Source organism: Schistocerca piceifrons, chromosome 9 (genome assembly GCF_021461385.2).
Source record: "Schistocerca piceifrons isolate TAMUIC-IGC-003096 chromosome 9, iqSchPice1.1, whole genome shotgun sequence".
NCBI lineage: Eukaryota > Metazoa > Arthropoda > Insecta > Orthoptera > Acrididae > Schistocerca > Schistocerca piceifrons.
Genome location: NC_060146.1, coordinates 61,043,941 through 61,066,889, shown reverse-complemented (window position 1 = coordinate 61,066,889; position 22,949 = coordinate 61,043,941). Strand labels below are relative to the sequence as shown.

Sequence of the window (22,949 nt, the reverse complement as noted above, 5' to 3'; positions counted from 1 at the left end):
GACCTTAACTTGGTACCTCATTTGCGTAGCTTCAATAAAACAGCCTAACCTGTTAGCTAATTGAGGCTTTTGGTAAACAAAGGTATTTAAGTATGTTGTTTTAAAATATTATCTGAAATGTGTCAATGATTTTTGTTGCACTAGTTGATTCTGGAGTATGAACGGATGTGTTGCCACGTCTGCCGTGTAAGGGAATCCTGCTAGTTTTGATTACCTTCTGACCAGGGTCCTTGCTCGACACTTGTCTCTAAATACGCCCCTAACCTGGTTAGCATATGTTGTGGCTATTTTAAATTAATCACTGCTCAATAGCCCAATACAGTTCGTCGGCCGTCAGAAACTGCGTATGTGTTATTTGTTCCTTTATTCTAGTCAATCTATAAGCATGCTATTGTTAATTTGTTACTCTAGGTAGCCAGTAAGATGCCGTTTTTGGGTTGTTTAGATGGAGTGCAGCTGCCTTGAATATATATATATATATATATATATATATATATATATATATATATATATATGGTGGTGAGAGGAAATGCCTGAAATTTGGCATTCTCGGCACATTCTTGACAATATGGATCTCGGAATATTGAATTCCTTAACGATTTCCGAAATGGAATGTCCCATGCCTCAAGCTCCAGCTACCATTCCGCCCTCAGACTCTCTTAATTCCCGTCGTACGGTCATAATCACGTCGGAAACCTCTGGGCATGAATCACCTGAGTACAAATGAAAGCTCCGCCAGTTCACTGGTCTTTCACACTTTTCGTACGCCATACTACGGCCGTCTGTAGATGTGCATATCGCCATTCCATGATTTTTGTCACCTCGGTACGCATCCTCCCTGTTTCGTCAATCGCCTGTTATTTTGCTGCACAAATATGAAAAGTTCTAGGGTTTTTCTTCCTAATGTAATTATCTCAACATTAACTAATTTAATTCGACTACACTGCATTACCCTTGTTTTATTTTCGTCGATGAGTTTTGTAGAAAAAAAAAGTGCAAAAATACGCGGTATTGAAGGTTATTTTATGTGTGTATGTTTTCATGGCATGCGAAATGTAAAGTTTGCTTTTCCTTTTTCAGTGGAAATTGGTTACGTTTGGATTGTACCCTAAACCTAAACAGACCTCAGTCAAATACTGTCTTCTGTCAGTGAGTGGAGAGTCAGTCTGTCGGCATTCCAGTCCCAGGGTAGCCAATATCACCACACAAACCGCCACAGGAACCAGGAAAGGGTCAGACCTTGTGGAGATAAGCAGTAAGAGGTCGAACAACCAGTGATCACGAGGGACTACACACAGGCAGCACAAGTACATAATTGTGAGGTGAGTATGAGCCGACGGCCTTAGCTGGTCAGAAATACCCAATGAGCCTCTATTTTCTAAACAGTATTTGTTAATAATTTGAATATTTCTGTACGATAACGTTGGAAGCTGAGGAAGTGAATTAAATTTGTGCTGCGGCCGGAACTCGAATCCGGGTCTTCTTGCTTACGAGGCAGATATGCTGACCATTAAACCACCGCAGCATTATGGTCAACATAGCTTTACGAACTACCCGAGCCAAGTACCCTCCCCAACACAAACTCCAATTCACATCCCCCACATATTGTCACTATTAACAGGGCTCTCCAACATTGCAATAGCACCCCAGCATTGAACGTAATGGGGAAGTGCTCTACCACATGTGATCGTATAGATCTTCAATTAAATTTTCCCTGAGACATTTTCATCGTAGATAAATTAGAGACTTAAATGTCTCAGGGAAAATTTAAGTTGAGTATTTGTTGTACACAGTAATATTTCAACAGAAATTGACATTTAGAAGTATAATACAAAGTTACTTTGTACTATATCTGGGCTTCTCCTATGATATGAGTGAAAGCTTGGCACACTGGAACACTTCACTGTCAACAGATCATTGGTAGAGTCACGTGTATCATTATTACACTTGCGGCTTCCTTTTTCTCCTTATTAATACAACTTTCCTTGGTTCAAATGGCTCTGAGCACTATGGGACTTAACTTCTGAGGTCATCAGTCGCCTAGAACTTAGAACTAGTTAAACCTAACTAACCTAAGGACATCACACACACATCCATGCCCCAGGCAGTATTCGAACCTGCGACCGTAGCGGCCGCTCGGCTCTAGACTAGCGCCTAGAACCGCACGGCCACTCCGGCCGGCCAACTTTCCTTCCTCCGTATTTTTCTTCTTACAAGGGAACCTCCCCATCGCACCGTTCTCAGATTTAGTTATAAGTTGGCACAGTGGATAGGCCTTGGAAAACTGAACACATATCAATCGAGAAAACAGGAAGAAGTTGTGTGGAACTATGAAAAAAATAAGCAAAATATACAAACTGAGTAGTCCATGTACAAGATAGGCAACATCAAGGAAGGCATGAGCTCAGGAACACCGTGGTCCCGTGGTTAGCGTGAGCAGCTGCGGTACGAGAGGCCCTTGATTCAGGTCTTCCCTCGAGTGAAAAGTTTACTTTCTTTATTTTCGCAAAGTTATGATCTGTCCGTTCGTTCATTGAAGCCTCTGTTCACTGTAATAAGTTTAGTGTCTGTTTTGCGACCGCACCGCAAAGCCTTGTTAGTTACGGAGGTGAAATCATTGTGTTCAGCCAATTTGCAAATACGAGGCGTGTTCAATAATTAATGCATCACATTCTTTTCTCGGCCAGTTTCGATTGAAAACTGCGGAAGTTGTTGTGGGACATCGGGGAATATTCCCGCTTCATCCCCTATAGCAGGGCTTCCCAACCTTTTCAGGTGGCGGACCCCTTCTTCAGTCGAAGATCCATGGCTGACCCCTAGTCAGTCAAGAGCAGAGTAACTTTAAATTTCAGAGCGAAAGGCATAGGAACTGAAAGCTTCTTAATGCAAGTGCCATGTTCGCAAAGCGAATTTATTGATACGCTGCTATTTGTTGGCGACCTGCTGCTTGTAGGTAGGGCAAAAGACGGACTGCAGCGAGTATTGCGTAAACAGCAGCTAATCTAAATATTTTCGTAAAACAAAAGAAAGGCGATGACTTTCTTAGGGAGAAATCCCCTAAGAGTCGAAATAATGATCGGTAATCAATCGAACAAGTTTCTAACTAGTAAAACTCTTAATATCTTATTTCCTAATGTAATTATTTCAGCGTCAGCTAATTCAAGTCGGCTACATTGCCTTATCCATGTTTTACTTTCGTCGATGTGTCGATGTTTTGTACTAAGAAAACGTAGAAAAATACACGGTGTTCAAGATTCACTAATCTGACAGCGCCTTGAAACAGCATTTTTCATAGCATGCGAGTTCTAAAATTTTTGCTTCCTTTCCCAGTGAGACTTGGGTCTGTTTGGACTGTACCCATACCTAACCAGCCGTCAATCAAGCAGCACCTCCTGTCAGTCGGTGGCCGGTCAGTTTTCCGTCTGTCCAGTCGGGAGTAGACAACGCCAACTTCACACCCCACAGCAGAAACCAACCGACGGTCACATCCTCTGGGACATTAGCAGTCGCGAGGGCGACCAACCAGCGACTACGCAGAGGCAGCGCAAATACATCCGAGAGGTGAGTTGCAGCCTACAGTCTCAGTTGCTCATACGTATCACTGCCGAATCTAGACTGCCGGCCGGTGTGGCCGAGCGGTTCTAGGCGCTTCAGTCCGGAACCGCGCTGCTGCTACGGTCCCAGGTTCGTCGTCGAGTACACCATAGCAGGCGCTCCTGTCCGTGATGCAGCGTCAAGGGTAACCGCAGCCGTGGTCTCCGAGCTGATAGTCCATGCTGCTGCTAACGTCGTCGAACTGTTCGTTGTTGTCTTGCAAACGTCCCCATCTGTTGACTCAGGGATCGAGACGTGGCTGCACGATCCGTTACAGCCATGCGGATAAGATGCCTGTCATCTCGACTGCTAGTGATACGAGGCCGTTGGGATACAGCACGGCGTTCCGTATTACCCTCCTGAACCCACCGATTCCATATTCGGCTAACGGTCATTGGATCTCGACCAACGCGAACAGTAATGTCGCGATACGATAAACCGTAATCGCGATAGGCTACAATCCGACCTTTATCAAAGTCGCAAACGTGATGGTACGCATTTTTCCTCCTTACACGAGGCATCACAACGTTTCACCATGCAACGCCGGTCAACTGCTGTTTGTGTATGAGAAACCGGTTGGAAACTTTCCTCGCGTCAGCACGTTGTAGGTGTCGCCACCGGCGCCAACCTTGTGTGAGTGCTCTAAAAAGCTAATCATTTGCATATCACAGCATCTTCTTCCTGTGGGATAAATTTCGCGTCTGTAGCACGTCATCTTCGTGGTGTAGCAATTTTAATGGCCAGTAGTGTATCTCGTGTCAAGACACAATGGAATTAAAGACGTTTGCTGCCAGTGGGCATGGATTCGTATCAGTGGGACAAGTTGGATATTTGTGCCTGGTCGGGATCGAAAAGCTACCGCAGCGAGCTACTGATGAGTAAAGTCTCTGCCATGTATATTATGTTGTGTTTATTATAGTTATGGGAAACCGCTCCGAACGTATGCACCACCCCCACATGATAGTTGGAAAAGATGACTTAAATTTACTCTTATGTTTGAGCTAGGAGTATGTTATAGGGTTCTGCAACAGATGGATGTCAATGGAAGTGTTTTGAGGATCAGTTCTGCTGACCTTCTTAAAGAGGGGTGTGAGCTGTACACCTTTCCAATCTCCGGGCACACCTTTTTTCGGCTGTATGGCTGTAATGGAAGTTAATTCAGCTGCAAATTTATGGAATTTGACAGGAGTCCCATGGAGGCTTTGAGCCTAGTTTAATTTTAGTGATATTAGCTGTTTCTCAACGCCAGAGCTGTCTTTCCACAACTGTAGGTTCAAAATGGCTCTGAGCACTATGGGACTTAACATGTGAGGCATCTAAGGTCATCAGTCCCCTAGAACTTAGAACTACTCGTACTTAAACCTAACTAACCTAAGGACATCACACACATCCATGCCCGAGGCAGGATTCGAACCTGCGACCGTAGCGGTCGCGCGGTTCCAGACTGAAGCGCCTAGAACCGCACGGCAACACAGGCCGGCCACAACTGTAGTCTCCTTAAGATAGCGGCAATGCCTTCACGAAGTGGAAAGCCTGAATTACTGTGCACCACTGCATTTCCACGAAAGCACAATTTGAACTTTTTCTCATACCTGTTGTCTTTCTCTTGCAGGCCGAAGCTCCCAGCTGAAAGATGGCGGAGTTCTGGCAGCAGGTCGGGCAGCTGGTCTTGAACCAGGTGATGAACGACATGGCGGAATGTGCATTCCGGAGCATGGACTCTGACCAGGCCCGGGTGTGCAGGCTGCTCTGGAAACTCAGGACTACGGCCACCAGGATAACTATCACCGGGAAGCAGGTCGAATTCTTCTTTAAACAGTTGTCTCGTTTCTTAGAAAACGACGAGCCCGACTTGGAGCAGGGACTCCAGATGATCGTCCAGTCGGTGGTGGTGGCGAGAAATATTTTTGAGGGCTACGAAGAGGTTCAGGACCTGATAGATGAAATTAAGCGAGAGTGGGACCGTTACAAAGCTAGAAACATGCTTAAGTGGGATTAGTGAAAACTAAAATCTTTGTGCTCATTTAATAAAAACTCTATTCGTTCCATAGTTTATTACTTAATTTGATATCTGTGTCAATGGAAGCTGAATATAAACAAAAAAAAATTGAGGAACCATCTCAACCACTTTTTTTTGCATACAGCTCTTGTTTATAGTGGCAACATGGAAGCAACATGAAATATTCATGCTCCAAAACACTGCAGTAACAACTTCACAATTAGTAATTATCAAAATTTCCATCTTTGTTCGCAAACTTCCTGGCAGATTAAAACTGTGTGCCGGACCGAAACTCGAGCTCGGGACCGAGTTCGAGTCTCGATCCGGCACACAGTTTTAATCTGCCAGGAAGTTTCATATCAGCGCACACTCCGCTGCAGAGTGAAAATCTCATTCTGGACTTTTTTTGAGGATCATGAATCAGTCCGGATTGTTGATCGATGTAATTAAGGAGTAGAAAAGCTACAATGCAGAGAACATTCTCCACGTGCAGTCCCTGAATTGTTTTAAAAGGAAACAACACTCTTTTGTTATTCCAGTGATTTGGCTAAGACCTAAATGAGTGCAACGTGTATACTAAATGAAATGAAAAATTGACAAAAGTCATGTCTTTTGACATATGGCTGTCATGTTTGCAATACTGTCTAGAAGACAACATGAAAGCACAAACTACATTCGCTCTATACAGCTGTAATTTATTTGCCAACTGAATCTACCGAACACCAGCACGTCTAAAATAACAGAAGGAACATGTGTAAGCTCTATGAACGCGTGGTGTTTGTTCTTTTGGACATGTTAGAAAGAACAGACACCATGTGAAAACCGCAGCTGTGATACATATTACGTATATTGATGGAGGAGGGGAGAGAAATGAAAGGGAGGGAACTATTGACGTCAAAAATGTGTGCCAAACTGGGATTCGAACCCAGGATCTCCTGCTTAATAGGCAGTTGTGTTAGCCACTGTCCCAACCAGGCACTGCAAACCGTCTCGGCCTGCCTCCCAGGCGACCCACATCCCCGCCTATCGCCACCTTTCCACAGTCTGAAAGAACAGAACTGATTTGCCTCGATGGGCAACTAACCCCCCACCTTCAGTGCGAATGCACAATATTACGTTCGATTATCTCGAATCTCAAACTAGCGAGCATGGAGAAGAAAACGGAGACTGCGCTAGGAGGGAATGTGGGGCGTCTGGGAGGCGTGTTGAGATAGTGGAATTTCAATGAGCACCTTACCTGAATGGTGCAGTGATTAATGCAACTAACTGCTTGATGAAAAAGAGATCCTAGGTTCGAATCCCGGTCTCTTACACTTTTTCACTCGTCGCCACTGATCCTGCGTGAAGTTCCGATCCTCCTGACCTCAGTAGTTTCTCTCCTTTCCTTTACCCCCCACCATCTTCAAGCTGCATAGTAGTACTAAATTATTCTGAAATATGAAAGTACCCAACAACGTATTATTAAAAAAAAAAATCAGAAGTGGAACAGACATTCAAGTTCCGATGAATGGAACTGAAGAGGAACCAAACAAATACAATGCACACACGGTCACGCTGTTGTAAAGTGCTTGGATTGATTTCAGAGAAAACATTCTTTGTTTTGTAGTCTAGTGATTCACTTACTACCTAAATCAGTGCTCTTTTATCCTTCCTCTTCCACACGCTTAAAGAAACCAAGTGAAGTATTTCCATAGATTTCCGTAGATGAGTAATGCTAGTCGTTGCAATTGAAATACTAAGAATGGCAGCAGGTAAGGAAATTCTACTATTGTGGGTATGAAGTACAGCAGGAAGGATACAGAGGTACTGGGGTGATTTGAGGATGTGTGGGGATGTGAAACTTGGTGGACAGAATTGCCACCTCTGGCAGACCAGTGGTTGCAGCCCGGTTCGGGACAGAAAAACTGACCTTGCATGATGGACATGGGTTCGCCATTCCATGCTTGTTCAACCGTACACCAGATTTCATAATTCATAGTGGGTGGCGTGATACATGGCGAGACTCTCGACGACATCTCACTGGGTGCGAGTGATAGATAGGGAGAACGTGCAGGCCATGGCAACAGCCGAACACCATTTTTACCAGGGCAACACGCAATCTTCCTTTATCTTGTTGAACGACAGTGAGATCCCCTGCTATACCCGCAGGACAGGACAGGTAATTTAATTTGTGGAAAGGGCCCAAAATGAGTGGCTTTTAGTTGCACTCGAACATACTACTTTATTCATTTGAGAAATATTAGAATAGTAAAGGAAACATTAAAAACAGAGCAAGCCAAATCTTAATTTTAGAACTTAATTCCCGGCTAAATGCGCCATTCAGTCTCACGCCTCAAGGGAAAAACAACTTCAATTTAAAACCAGCTGAAGGCCAATCACTTAAGACTCAAAAACAAGAATTTGAATTTTAAAAGTCAGAAGGCCTCACCTTAAAACTGGTGATTTCTCAAACTGGGGAACAATCAAGAATGGGGTGCCGCAAGGTTCGGTTTTGGGTCCTCTGCTGTTCTTAATATATATTAATGACTTGCAATTCTATATTCGTGAAGATGCAAAGCTGGTACTTTTTGCCGATGATACAAGTATAGCTATCACACCCGACAGACAAGAATTAACTAGTGAAATTGTAAATGATGTTTTTCAGAAAATCATTAAGTGTTTCTCTGCAAATGGGCTCTCATTTAACTTTGACAAAACACAGTATATACAGTTCCACACAGTAAATGGAATGACCCCTTTAATAAATATAGACTTCGATCAGAAATCGGTAGCTAAGGTAGAATATTCAAAATTTCTAGGTGTATGCATTGATGAGGGGTTGAACTGGAAAAAACACACTGAGGATCTGCTGAAACGTTTGAGTTCAGCTACTTATGCTATTAGGGTCATTACAAATTTTGGCGATATACATCTGAGTAAATTAGCTCACTACGCCTATTTTCATTCTCTGCTTTCGTATGGCATCATATTCTCAGGTAACTCATCATTGAGTAAAAAAGCGTGTAATCAGAATAATTGCTGGAGCTCATCCAAGATCATCCTGCAGACACTTATTTAAAGAGCTACAAATCTTCACTGTAGCCTTATAATATATATTCACTTATGAAATTTGTTATTTACAATCCGAACGAATTCAAAAGTAATAGCAGTGTACTTGGCTACAACACTAGGAGAAAGGATGATCTTCACTATTCAAGGTTAAATCTTACTTTGGCTCAGGAGGGGGTAAATTATGCTGCCACATAAGTCTTTGGTCGCTTACATAATAGCATCAAAAGTCTGACAGCCATATAGCATTTAAAAGGAAATTAAAAGAATTTCTTAATGGCAACTCCTTCTACTTATTAGATGAATTTTTGGATATAGTAAGTGGGTAATTTCCCAATCACAAAAAAAAATTATTGAGTGTCATGTAATATATTATCTGATGTAATATCTTGTATAGACACCTTTTATTAACCTGACACGTTCCACATCATTACGAAGTGTCGTATTCATCATCTATGGAACATGTACTAATCTAATCTAAAAACGTTTCTCTAAATTAGGCCGAAGGCCCAAACAATCTCACGCCTTAAGGGCAAAACAACTTTAATTTAAAATCGGCTAGAAGCCATACATAAACAAACAACAATGACAAATAAGAAAAGGCAGCACATCAAACGGCGCTCAGAAGTTCTGAGGGTCAGCCTGCAATTCAGACACTAACGCTCGCTTAGGTGAGACAGGCAGTCGGCCCAACAATTCTCAATCCGATGGCAACTCAACCGACAGACAGTCAACGGACCCACTGACAAGATAACTTCCGCTCCACCCGACCAACACACAACAGGGAGTTCAATGGAACAACGCAGAAGCTGTCGGCGCCCACAACGAATTACACATTCAGCTGTAAAACTACACACCATGCTGGACAGCCACAACACAACGAGGAAAATACATTACCTGAATTTACGTAAACGACCAGGGCAGATAACCAGAACGTTAACGGCCACAAGGCAGAAGATACCGCTGGTGCACTTCAAAAATAATCAACTTAAGTTAAACTCCACAGGAGGGCGGCTAGAATTTCGCCAGCCTGAAAGCACACTTTGTTGCTCGCGGGAATGTCGCAACAGCCCACAACGAAATTCAAACGACACAATGTGAACATATATATGAAGAGAGTGACTGTTCTCGAAAGAACAGAATACTGTTGATGACCATGCAGCTTTTCCCTGGGAAACCCTCAGCTGCCGACAGGTGTTGTACAGCTGAAAATGTGTGCACCGACCGGGACTCGAACCCGGGATCTCCTGCTTACATGGCTTCAGCTGTCCACATTGAGGTAAATCAACAACACCTGTCGGCGGCTGAGGGTTTCAGTTAGTCATCATTTACAATGTGAACAGTTGGGGCTAGCTGGTAGATTAATTAAAGACTCAACTTTCGTGTCCGTAGCAATGGGAACAGCCCATCACACACCAACCGCGTGTGGACGCCGTCAGCGGCCCCGGCCAGACACGCGCCACGGAGACTTCCTCGCTGCTCCATACCATCCGACCAACTGCCCGCACACGGCCCAGCCGGAAACTATAAGCGCGAGGCCAGGGATAGAACAAGGGTGCGAATATCGATACACGCTGCTGCTGCGACTCGCGGAGAGAGAGGATAATAGCATAATCGCAATAACTGCGGGAGACTAATCACAGAACAGCAACCCAGGTTTAATGCAAAGCATAACACGAGCCAGCCACAGCTCAGATAGCATTACACCGAAGTGTCAGGATAGCATGGGCAACATGCAGTCTTGTTTTATCTTGTTGAAAGATAGCATCACATCGAGGTATCAGAAGAGCATTGGCAATATGTGGTCTTACTTTACCTTTATATATACTAAGATGGTACCTATTCTTTCGGACATATCCGGAAGAACAGATACCATCGGTGACCATGCAGCTCTTTAGAATGAAATTACAATGAAATGAACACCCTTAGCTGCTTACAAGCGTTGACATACGTCAACGGGGACAGATGAAAATGTGTGCCCCGTCAACGGGGACAGATGAAAATGTGTGCCCCGAATGGGACTCGAACCTAGGATCTCCTGCTTACATGGCAGACGCTTTATCCAACTGAGCCACCGAGGACAGAGGATACCGCGAATGCAGGGATTGATCTCTGGCACGCCTCCCGCGAAACCCACATTCTCAACATATTGTCCCGAACTACATTCGTAGTCCAAAAGAACAGATACCATCTTAGTATATACACTCCTGGAAATGGAAAAAAGAACACATTGACGCCGGTGTGTCAGACCCACCATACTTGCTCCGGACACTGCGAGAGGGCTGTACAAGCAATGATCACACGCACGGCACAGCGGACACACCAGGAACCGCGGTGTTGGCCGTCGAATGGCGCTAGCTGCGCAGCATTTGTGCACCGCCGCCGTCAGTGTCAGCCAGTTTGCCGTGGCATACGGAGCTCCATCGCAGTCTTTAACACTGGTAGCATGCCACGACAGCGTGGACGTGAACCGTATGTGCAGTTGACGGACTTTGAGCAAGGGCGTATAGTGGGCATGCGGGAGGCCGGGTGGACGTACCGACGAATTGCTCAACACGTGGGGCGTGAGGTCTCCACAGTACATCGATGTTGTCGCCAGTGGTCGGCGGAAGGTGCACGTGCCCGTCGACCTGGGACCGGACCGCAGCGACGCACGGATGCGCGCCAAGACCGTAGGATCCTACGCAGTGCCGTAGGGGACCGCACCGCCACTTCCCAGCAAATTAGGGACACTGTTGCTCCTGGGGTATCGGCGAGGACCATTCGCAACCGTCTCCATGAAGCTGGGCTACGGTCCCGCACACCGTTAGGCCGTCTTCCGCTCACGCCCCAACATCGTGCAGCCCGCCTCCAGTGGTGTCGCAACAGGCGTGACTGGAGGGACGAATGGAGACGTGTTGTCTTCAGCGATGAGAGTCGCTTCTGCCTTGGTGCCAATGATGGTCGTATGCGTGTTTGGCGCCGTGCAGGTGAGCGCCACAATCAGGACTGCATACGACCGAGGCACACAGGGCCAACACCCGGCATCATGGTGTGGGGAGCGATCTCCTACACTGGCCGTACACCACTGGTGATCGTCGAGGGGACACTGAATAGTGCATGGTACATCCAAACCGTCATCGAACCCATCGTTCTACCATTCCTAGACCGGCAAGGGAACTTGCTATTCCAACAGGACAATGCACGTCCGCATGTATCCCGTGCCACCCAACGTGCTCTAGAAGGTGTAAGTCAACTACCCTGGCCAGCAAGATCTCCGGATCTGTCCCCCATTGAGCATGTTTGGGACTGGATGAAGCGTCGTCTCACGCGGTCTGCACGTCCAGCACGAACGCTGGTCCAACTGAGGCGCCAGGTGGAAATGGCATGGCAAGCCGTTCCACAGGAGTACATCCAGCATCTCTACGATCGTCTCCATGGGAGAATAGCAGCCTGCACTGCTGCAAAAGGTGGATATACACTGTACTAGTGCCGACATTGTGCATGCTCTGTTGCCTGTGTCTATGTGCCTGTGATTCTGTCAGTGTGATCATGTGATGTATCTGACCCCAGGAATGTGTCAATAAAGTTTCCCCTTCCTGGGACAATGAATTCACGGTGTTCTTATTTCAATTTCCAGGAGTGTATATAGTTAACGCTCACCGGCCACCTGACCATCTTCTTCTTCTGTGCGAATGCACAGACAGTGCCCGAACTCTTACGGGAATCGGCAACGCGCCGCTAGTAATGAGTATAATGGGCGGGGGCACTACGAATGAAGTGGGGGAGAATACGTTGAGAATGTGGGTTTCGCGGGAGGCGTGCCAGAGATAAATCCCTGCATGCGCGTTATCCTCTGCGTCTTCGGTGGCTCAGATGGTAAGAGCGTCTGCCATGTAAGCTGGAGATCCCGGGTTCGAGTCCCGGTCGGTGCACACATTTTCATCTGTCCCCGTTGACGTATGCCAACGCCTGTAAGCAGCTAAGGGTGTTCATTTCATTGTAATTTCATTCTAAAGAGATGCATGGTCACAGATTGTATCTGTTTTTTCGGACATGTCCGAAAGAACAGATGATGTTGTTGTTGTTGTCTTCAGTCCTGAGACTGGTTTGATGCAGCTCTCCATGCAACTCTATCCTATGCAAGCTTCTTCATCTCCCAGTACCTACTGCAACCTACATCCTTCTGAATCTGCTTAGTGTATTCATGTCTTGGTCTCCCTCTACGATTTTTACCCTCCACGCTGCCCTCCAATGCTAAATTTGTGATCCCTTGATGCCTAAGAACATGTCCTACCAACCGGTCCCTTCTTCTTGTCAAGTTGTGCCACAAACTCCTCCCCAATCCTATTCAATACCTCCTCATTAGTTATGTGATCTACCCATCTAATCTTCAGCATTCTTCTGTAGCGCCACATTTCGAAAGCTTCTACTCTGTTCTTGTCCAAACTATTTATTGTCCATGTTTCACATCCATACATGGCTACACTCCATACAAATAATTTCAGAAACGACTTCCTGACACTTAAATCTATACTCGAAGTTAACAAATTTCTCTTCTTCAGAAACGCTTCCCTTGCCATTGCCAGTCTACATTTTATATCCTACTTCGACCATCATCAGTTATTTTGCTTCCCAAATAGTAAAACTCCTTTCCTAATCTAATTCCCTCAGCATCACCCGACTTAATTCAACTACATTCCATTATCCTTGTTTTGCTTTTGTTGATGTTCATCTTATATCCTTTGAACAGATAGTATCTTAGAATATATATAGTTAAGGCTCACCGGCCAATTGACCATCTTCTTCTTCTGTGCGAATGCACAAACAGTGCCCAGGACTCGACAAATCCCTGCAGTCGCGCTATCCTCTGTGTCCTCGGCGGCTCAGATGGATAGAGCGTCTGTGATGTAAGCAGGAGATCCCAGGTTCGAGTTCCGGTCGGGGCACACATTTTCATCTGTCCACGTTGACGTATGTCAACGCCTGTAAGCAGCTAAGGTTGTTCATTTCATTGTAATTACTTTACCTTGTTGAAAGGTAACATCACACTGAGGTGTCAGGATAGCATGGGTAACATACAGTGTTGCTTTTTATTGTTGAAAGATAACATCACATAGAGATGTCAGGAAAGAATGGGCAACACGTGGTCCTGCTTTGTCTTGTTCAAATATAACGTCACAGCGACCTCAAAGACAGGTCACAACCATCGGTTCTAACACGTCAGAAGAGTAGCACCGATCTCTAAATTACCGGTTACTACATGATCATGTTGTGTACCCAATGGGCTCCTTACCATCATGCAAGGTATTTGGCTCATATCACCAGGAGAACTGCAGTCTAGCGCCGGTCATACTCCCTGGAGCCTGAGTGCACAGATAAGTCTATTGTCATACTTTACAAAGAAACAAGACTAATCTGAAAAGACGACGTGGTTCCACCTCTCCGTCAAGTGTTTTGGACTCAGTTCTGACGATGCACCCCTCTCTGGTACCACATTAAGGTAAGCTGCCGCAATGAACGCCTTAAGGATAGTCCGTGGTGTTAAAGACGTCATCATACTGTTAATGTTGGGACTTCTCTAGTTGCAACCAAATCCATTTGCTGGCCCAAGTTATGTATCATGACAGGACGATCATGCGTGGCCGAGTGAACAATATCTCTGTCCTTTCGAGCGCTAGTCGTATGGGGTCACCGAGATCCTGCATTGTGCTCGGTATGGCCCTCTTGAACGCATCGATTCCATATTCGCATAGTAATCATGGGATGTAGATCGACGTGAGCAGCAGCGTTACAGAGCAATAAACCAGTCTCGACATGCCACTTATCCGGCACTGTCGAATTCCTGCCTATGCTGGCAGACATTTATTCTTCTTACACGAGACATAACACGACTGTCTTACAAGCAAACGATGTTGAAATAGCTGTATGTCAGAGATAAACCCACTGCGTAATCTTTCTTATACTGGGCGATTCATCTGCCCCTACCGATGTCGTTTTATGCAACCCGTAATGTTAGATCTGGCCTTCATAAACCACGCGCTAGATTTTTATATTCTCTCTCTCGCTACGCACGACTGTTAGTCGCCCAGAAAAAAATGAACAGGACCTTTCTGTAGGAAATTTAATGTAGTTAAATTTTGTACTAGGATACATTTTCGCTGGAGGCCACGGTTTTCGATTTGCTCAAGAAAAATGTACAACAGTGAACCTTCAAACGCACATCCATCCCCACACTCATCTCTCACCAGTCGGGATCTCTAGTATGTTGTTCGCAGCATTCTCTCCTATCACCGTACAAAAATTTATGACTACACAAAACATTCCCCATACTCGGTCTGTTTTAGTCTCTATTGATTGGGCTATTACGTCACGATCATAGTAGGCTATTTCGTTCACATCATAAAAAAATTGTACTGAAATGCAAGAGGATCTGCAGCGAATTGACGCATGGTGCATGGGATGAGAATTGAATCTCAATGTAGACAAGTGTTATGTGCTGCGAATACATAGAAAGAAAGATCCCTTATCATTTAGCTACAATATAGCAGGTCAGCAACTGGAAGCAGTTAATTCAATAACTTATCTGGGAGTACGCATTAGGAGTGATTCAAAATGGAATGATCTTATAAAGTTGATCGTCGGTAAAGCAGATGCCAGACTGAGATTCACTGGAAGAATCCTAAGGAAATGCAATCCGAAAACAAAGGAAGTAGGTTACAGTACACTTGATCGCCCACTGCTTGAATGCTGCTCAGCAGCGTGGGATCCGTACCAGATAGGGTTGATAGAAGAGATAGAGAAGATCCAACGGAGAGCAGCGCGCTTCGTTACAGGATCATTTAGTAATCGCGAAAGCGTTACGGAGATGATAGGTAAAGTCCAGTGGAAGACTCTGCAGGAGAGACGCTCAGTAGCTCGGTACGGGCTTTTGTTGAAGTTTCGAGAACATACCTTCACCGAGGACTCAAGCAGTATATTGCTCCCTTCTACGTAAGAGACAATGAGGATAAAATCAGAGAGATCAGAGCCCACACAGAGGCATACCGACAATCTTTCTTTCCACGAACAATACGAGACTGTAATAGAAGGGAGAACCGATAGAGGTACTCAAGGTACCCTCCGCCACACACCGTCAGGTGGCTTGCGGAGTAGGGATGTAGATGTAGAATTGAAACGTACCCGTGATGGTAATGGAAGGAAAATGAATTTTGTAAACGTTACGTTGAAACTAATAACGTTGCCAATTCGATGCAAACTTAGCCCTTACAAGCACAGTACTTTCGAAGTCAGAAGGCCTGACGAATACAACAGTGTAACTACTCATTGTACGCTGTTAAAATTCACAGAACTGGTAAGTAAAATATACGCAATGGCCAGTTTTACAATTTTTAAGTGTTCGATTAAGCCGATGTCATAATAAGATATTTGAATGAAAATCAAAAAAGGTCGAATGTAGGACATAATAGGTTGATGCATAGGTTCGCAGCGTTCTTCCATAAGTTTAATAAACACAACAGATACAGGTAACAGAGAGATTAGTAATCATCAATATACAGGGTGTTTGCAAAAAGGTACGGCCAAACTTTCATGAAACATTCCTCACACACAAATAAAGAAAAGATGTTATGTGGACATGTGTCCGGAAACGCTTAATTTCCATGTTAGAGCTCATTTTAGTTTCGTCAGTATGTACTGTACTTCCTCGATTCACCGCCAGTTGGCCCAATTGAAGGAAGGTAATGTTGACTTCGGTGCTTGTGTTGACATGCGACTAATTGCTCGACAGTACCAGTATCAAGCACATCAGTACGTAGCATCAACAGGTTAGTGTTCATCACGAACGTGGTTTTGCAGTCAGTGCAATGTTTACAAATGCGGAGTTGACAGATGTCCATTTGATGTGTGGATTAGCACGAGGCAATAGCCGTGGCGCGGTACGTTTGTATCGAGACAGATTTCCAGATCGAAGGTGTCCCGACAGGAAGACGTTCGAAGCAATTGATCGGCGTCTTAGGGAGCATGGAACATTCCAGCCTATGACTCGCGTCTGGGGAAGACCTATAACGACGAGGACACCTGCAATGGACGAGGCAATTCTTCGTGCAGTTGACGATAACCCTAATGTCAGCGTCAGAGAAGTTGCTGCTGTACAAGGTAACGTTGACCACGTCACTGTATGGAGAGTGCTACGGGCGAACCAGTTGTTTCCGTACCATGTACAGCGTGTGTAGGCACTATCAGCAGCTGATTGGCCTCCACGGGTACACTTCTGCGAATGGTTCATCCAACAATGTGTCAATCCTCATTTCAGTGCAAATGTTCTCTTTACGGAAGAGGCTTCATTCCAACGTGATCAGATAGTAAATTTTCACAATCAACATGTGTGGGCTGACGAGACTCCGCACGCAATTGTGCAATCACGTCATCAACACAGATTTTCTGTGAACGTTTGGGCAGGCATTGTTGGTGATGATGTCTTGATTGGGCCCCATGTTCTTCCACCTACGCTCAATGGAGTACGTTATCGTGATTTCATACGGGATACTCTACCTGTGCTGCTAGAACATGTGCCTTTACAAGTACGACACAACATGTGGTTCATGCACGATGGAGCTCCTGCACATTTCAGTCGAAGTGTTCGTACGCTTCTCAACAACAGATTCGGTGACCAATGGATTGATAGAGGTGGACCAATTCCATGGCCTCCACGCTCTCCTGACCTCAACCCTCTTTCATTTACGGGGCATTTGAAAGTTCTTGTCTACGCAACCCCGGTACCAAATGTAGAGACACTTCGTGCGCGTTGTGGACGGCTGAGACACAATACGCCATTATCCAGGGCTGCATCAGCGCACCAGGGATCCTATGCGACGGAGGGTGGATGCATGTATCCTCGCTAACGGAGGACATTTTGAACATTTCCTGTAACAAAGTGTTTGAAGTCACGCTGGTACGTTCTGTTGCTGTGTGTTTCCATTCCATGATTAATGTGATTTGAAGAGAAGTAATAAAATGAGCTCTAACATGGAAAGTAAGCGTTTCCGGACACATGTCCACATAACATATTTTCTTTCTTTGTGTGTGAGGGATGTTTCCTGAAAGTTTGGCCGTGCCTTTTTGTAACACCCTGTCTTGTCTTTCACTATTTAGAACAGTCTGCCAACATTGCGGTAACTTTTCGATTCCGCGACTGTAGAAATCACGCGGTTTGGAGGCAATCAACTCGTGGAGGATGTTCGATGCAGATTTTCATCTGAAAAAAGGGAGTTCCTCGAGTGTTGTTCGACGAAGAGCGGAAAAGGTGAAAATCTGAGGGCGAAAGATTAGGTTATAAGGTGGTTGCGGAATGACGTCCCATTCCAACTCCTTTATAGTGTTCTTTGTCACTCCAGCAGAATACGACCTGGCGTTGTCGTAGAGAAGTACCACTTCACGCAGTCTTCCTAGTTGTGTAAGACGTCGTGGTCTCCTGACCTTCATTGCTTACATATTCCGCCCTCACAATCATATTCCGCACATCAAGACGCTTCATTCGAACCCAAACTCGATAAGATAAAGTCAATGTTGTATGAATTCATGTAAATGATATGCAGATAACTAATAAATCGCAAGTGCGCACCGTGGTTGAAATACTCGAGGCTGGCGTACACACATACATTCCAGACACGACGGTGACAGGAGCTTTTAGATCGAGAGAGGCAACCGCATGCCAGGAGGCCAGTCCCAACCCATCTACGTCGGTCGGTGGCCGTCCGTGGAGCGGACAGCGTTCGCCCGAGGGAAAGGAGGAACGACCCCGTGTTCAGCTTAAAAGCAAATTCCGCTACATTGTGTGGGAGCGGCCAGCCTACGCATGCTTTACACATAGCAAACGCCAAACGCTGATACTACAGATTTCCGGATTGCTCGCCTTAAACGAAACGTCACTCTCCAGTTTTAGAAGAGCAATGCTGATTGGCAGACGATATTTCTGACGCCTTGAGCTGAAGGAGTAATGGAAGAGACCGAAAGATATACCCCATCACGTCTGGCATGGAGAGGCGCCGTTCCGTTGTCGCTCTTGGAGCCAGGAACAAGTCTCTCCTCAGTACTTCACTGGGAGAGCACCTCTGTCGAGAGCGAATCGAAGTGCGACTCTATATTGAGTTCTTGCGATTAAGCGTTGTTCACAGTGTTGGCCGAGACACTTACTGTGCGGTGTGAATGGACAGAGTTACAGTTAAATGCCTGGGAGAGAGTTTTTGAGTGGCATCGCGATGGACTGGTTATCTGACTGGTGTACCACGCCAATAGTTAGACTAGGGGCGAATAGGAGTCCTTGACTTCATCAAGCCATAGGGAGAGTTTGATTGGCGAATGTCAATCCAGATAGAACGAAAGTTATCTTATTTGTCTGCAGCGAGCCGCGCAGACAGCAGTCATCGCAGCTTACAGTATTGTGCGCTACAGCTCTTGCGAGCTCCATATTTTCTCCACAACAGTACACTTCACTGCATTTCACACGCGACAGCCTCGACTGAACCTAGCAACATTCAAACGGATAACTATTCAAGTTGAGTAGGTGCGCCTCTCAGCCATTCTGCCAAGTCAATCACAATCTTAAACTTTGTATAGAAATTTCATTAGCGAATCCTATCCTTGAGAGGTAACTTCACATTCCGAAAAGAACCAGGATATAACTTGTTCAATTCATAACTAAAAGTGCCATTGTGATTTCTAAGAATTTTTGTAAAATGAATAATAATTTTCGTTAGTTTCATGTTTTTCTTACACTAACTAGCACTACTCCAGTACCCAAGTGTCCCACTAGTTATGTAAGAAATTTTGTGAATTTTTGTGTCATTTCCTTACGGCGGACGACTACAGAAGATATTTATTGCTGGAAGTTTTTCAGGAATTTCTCTTTAGAACGTTAGGATCATCTGTCTGACTTCTTTAGTAGTGTGGGGGTGGAAATTGGATCTTGCAGGAGCCATAGGGTAATGGGTACATCTCAGATTAATCCGTTGCGCAGAATAACAGAATCTCAGATTGACCCCACGCTCACAGCTGTTGTTCTGTGTCTGCAAGACGTCTCAGTTGTTGACAATAAATGTCAGCTGTGATAGTTACACCTCGGGGAAGCAACTCGTACACTACACCATCGCTCTCCCTCCAGATTACCTTTTGCGGGTGCGCACAGGTCTTCATATGGGGAGTTGCTACTTTGTTTTGGGCTCAGCCATTCCTTTCTTTCCCTTATGTTAGCATAAAGAGACAATTTCTCGTCACCAGTAACGATATAGGGCCGGTATGGTGTGTGTTATTCACGAGCCAAATGATGGTGAGCAAGCAGAAATGCACACACAGCCACCCGCTGATTTGTGCGATTTTGGCTTCAGAGCTTGCGACTCCCATACAATCGATTTTTGAACCTTCGCCATTGTATCCAATTGTTGCACGATGGCGGAAGGATCACAGTTCATCACATTTGCCAGCATTCGAGTACAATGACGTGGAGACCCTGACGGTTTTCCTGAACGTGGAGAGTCACTAATGTCAAAATGCTCCTCCTTAAAACGAGAAAACCATTTTCTTGCAGTACTCTGTACATTGGCATTATCCCCATACACCACGCCTCCGCTACTGTAACATCTCTATTAAAGTCAAACAGAAGAATGTGTCGGAAACAATCCTAATTAAGGCTCCTTTTTCTAGCGTCCACAGCTGTATTCGGTATCTCCAAATGACAAAACTACAATACGTAAATTCAAATACGCACAGTGAGCTACAAATAAAAAGTGACAGTCGATAAATAAACAGCAACTGGAATACCAACACGTAAAACAAAAATGTTACGAACTTATGCGTCAGCCTAATAATTCGTGCAGTCTCAAATTTTCCTACAGCTATAGAAGGGATACACTATGCGCTGGGTGTTGAGTCTTAGGGGAGCAGTAGGAGGGTGGAAGGTTGCGTTTGGTGGTCGCTCTTGTACGTTTTTCTTGAATAACTCAGAAACTACTACCGAAAACGTATCCCAATAAAAATATAACTACATTAAATTTCATACAAAAAACGTTTTGTTACTTTTCTCGTAAGGTCTAATTGTTTCCACGTAGCGAGCGGGAGAATATGAAAATCTTGTGCCTGGTTTGTGAAGGTCAGACATAACATTGCGGGTTGCATACAACGACATCGGTAGGAGTAGCTTAACCATCCTATATACTGAATGAGATTGGCGTTACTCCAAGCTGCTTTGTGTATTTGTGCTGAAATACTTATCACTTGCATATCGAAGCATGTGGTCCGTTTAATGCCGCCTTCATAGCGTTGCAGCTGTAGTGGCCAGCAGTTTGCCTCTTGTTTACAGTCGCCTTACGGAAAAAAAACATTAGACTGCCTCACAATACAGTCTGTAATTTAAGAAAGAATCCTGCTCCTCTTTATCTTCTTCCGGACACAGAAAAATTAATTTTAAGAACATTTGAAATTCTAAGTCTCAAATTTTACCATAGCAGATGTCATCCTACAACATATTATTAAGAACTGCAGTGACATTATTACACCATTCTCATATTTTTTTCAACAGACAGCTGTTAACTGGAACTTACTATGAGAAAGGGAAGTTCTGTTCGCCGTACTAGAAAGGGAAGAAACGTGGGATAGCAAATCAGAGATCGAATTGATTCTTATGAGTCTTACTAAGTTAAAATATAATATTTCATTTTGAGGAAATACAGAATGCTGTATTGACCTAGTTCTTTGAGAAATATGCAATTGAACATATGGTAATAGACGAAATTCAGATTTCCAGAATAAAGAAGTAAGAAGTATATCAGGTAAGAGAGGAAAGTTGTATTATAGAAAACCAGATTTACAACAAGGCGCCATAACAATTTTAATCATTAGGCAATTTACCAAGTTTAAAATTGGACTGGAGCCATATTTAATTAATAAATACTTCTACAGCAGAGAGGATGTCCTCAAGAAAGTACTTGTATCGATATTTCTTTTACAATTCCTTAAAACTTCACATGGTTTTTACGTATTTTTCCGATTTAAGCTTTGTAATGAATATAAATTTCTGAGATATACTATGTACAATTTAGGTGTTTATTTACATAAAAATTACAAATCTCGTCTGTCGATCATGTATATATAAATATATTCAAGAAAATCTGTGACATTATGAACTAGTATCATTACAAGTATTTCACGTTATTTGACCATAAAATTCAATTCTATAATATCATCTCTGAACTGACATGTTCTATGACTTTACGTTTTTGAAAAATAATATAAGAGAGTGAAGTAGTACACAAAATTATATCACAAAGTTTTACAGAATCACTTTAAAACTGGATAGAAAATTTTGGTGTGCTGCATAGAGCTTCAAAATTAGAACCGTGGCATTACAGTGGGGTGCAACAGCTATGGTCCAGAGACACGAGCAAAGTGGAGTACACACAGTTATGATTACTGAGGAGGAATGCGATTCATTCCAGAGTCTACTTATTCATGTTGTTGTTGTTGTTGTGATCTTCAGTCCTGTGACTGGTTTGATGCAGCTCTCCATGCTACTGTATCCTGTGCAAGCTTCTTCATCTCCCAGTACCTACTGCAGCCTACATCCTTCTGAATCTGCTTGGTGTATTCATCTCTTGCTCTCCCACCTACGATTTTTACCCTCTACGCTGCCCTCCAATAATAAATTGGTGATCCCTTGATGCCTCAGAACATGTCCTACCAACCGATCCCTTCTTCTAGTCAAGTTGTGCCACAAACTTCTCTTCTCCCCAATCCTATTCAACACCTCCTCATTAGTTATGTGATCCACCCATCTAATCTTTAGCATTCTTCTGTAGCACCACATTTCGAAAACTTCTATTCTCTTCTTGTCTAAACTATTTATCGTCCATGTTTCACTTCCATACATGGCTACACTCCATACAAATACTTTCAGAAACGACTTCCTGACACTTAAATCTATACTCGATGTTAACAAATTTCTCTTCTTCAGAAACGCTTTCCTTCCCATTGCCAGTCTACATTTTATATCCTCTCTACTTCGACCATCATCAGTTATTTTGCTCCCCAAATAGCAAAACTCCTTTACTACTTTAAGTGTCTCATTTCCTAATCTAATTCCCTCAGCATCACCCGAGTTAATTCGACTACATTCCATTATCCTCGTTTTGATTTTGTTGATATTCGTCTTATATCCTCCTTTCAAGACACTATACATTCCGTTCAACTGCTCTTCCAAGTCCTTTGCTGTCTCTGACAGAATTACAATGTCATCGGCGAACCTCAAAGTTTTTATTTCTTCTCCATGGATTTTAAT

General features: G+C 44.2%; 1 long non-coding RNA gene and 1 other non-coding gene across 2 annotated transcripts; both read left to right on the top strand.

The window, feature by feature from the left end:
- The first annotated feature begins 1,113 nt into the window (after window positions 1-1,113).
- On the top strand, window positions 1,114-5,480 carry LOC124717392. The gene is made up of 3 exons (XR_007005749.1): window positions 1,114-1,322; window positions 3,331-3,561; window positions 5,207-5,480. It is a non-coding gene; the product is annotated as an uncharacterized LOC124717392 (long non-coding RNA).
- Window positions 5,481-12,478: 6,998 nt separating this feature from the next.
- On the top strand, window positions 12,479-12,555 carry Trnat-ugu. The gene has a single exon. It is a non-coding gene; the product is annotated as a tRNA-Thr (tRNA).
- Window positions 12,556-22,949: the final 10,394 nt, after the last annotated feature.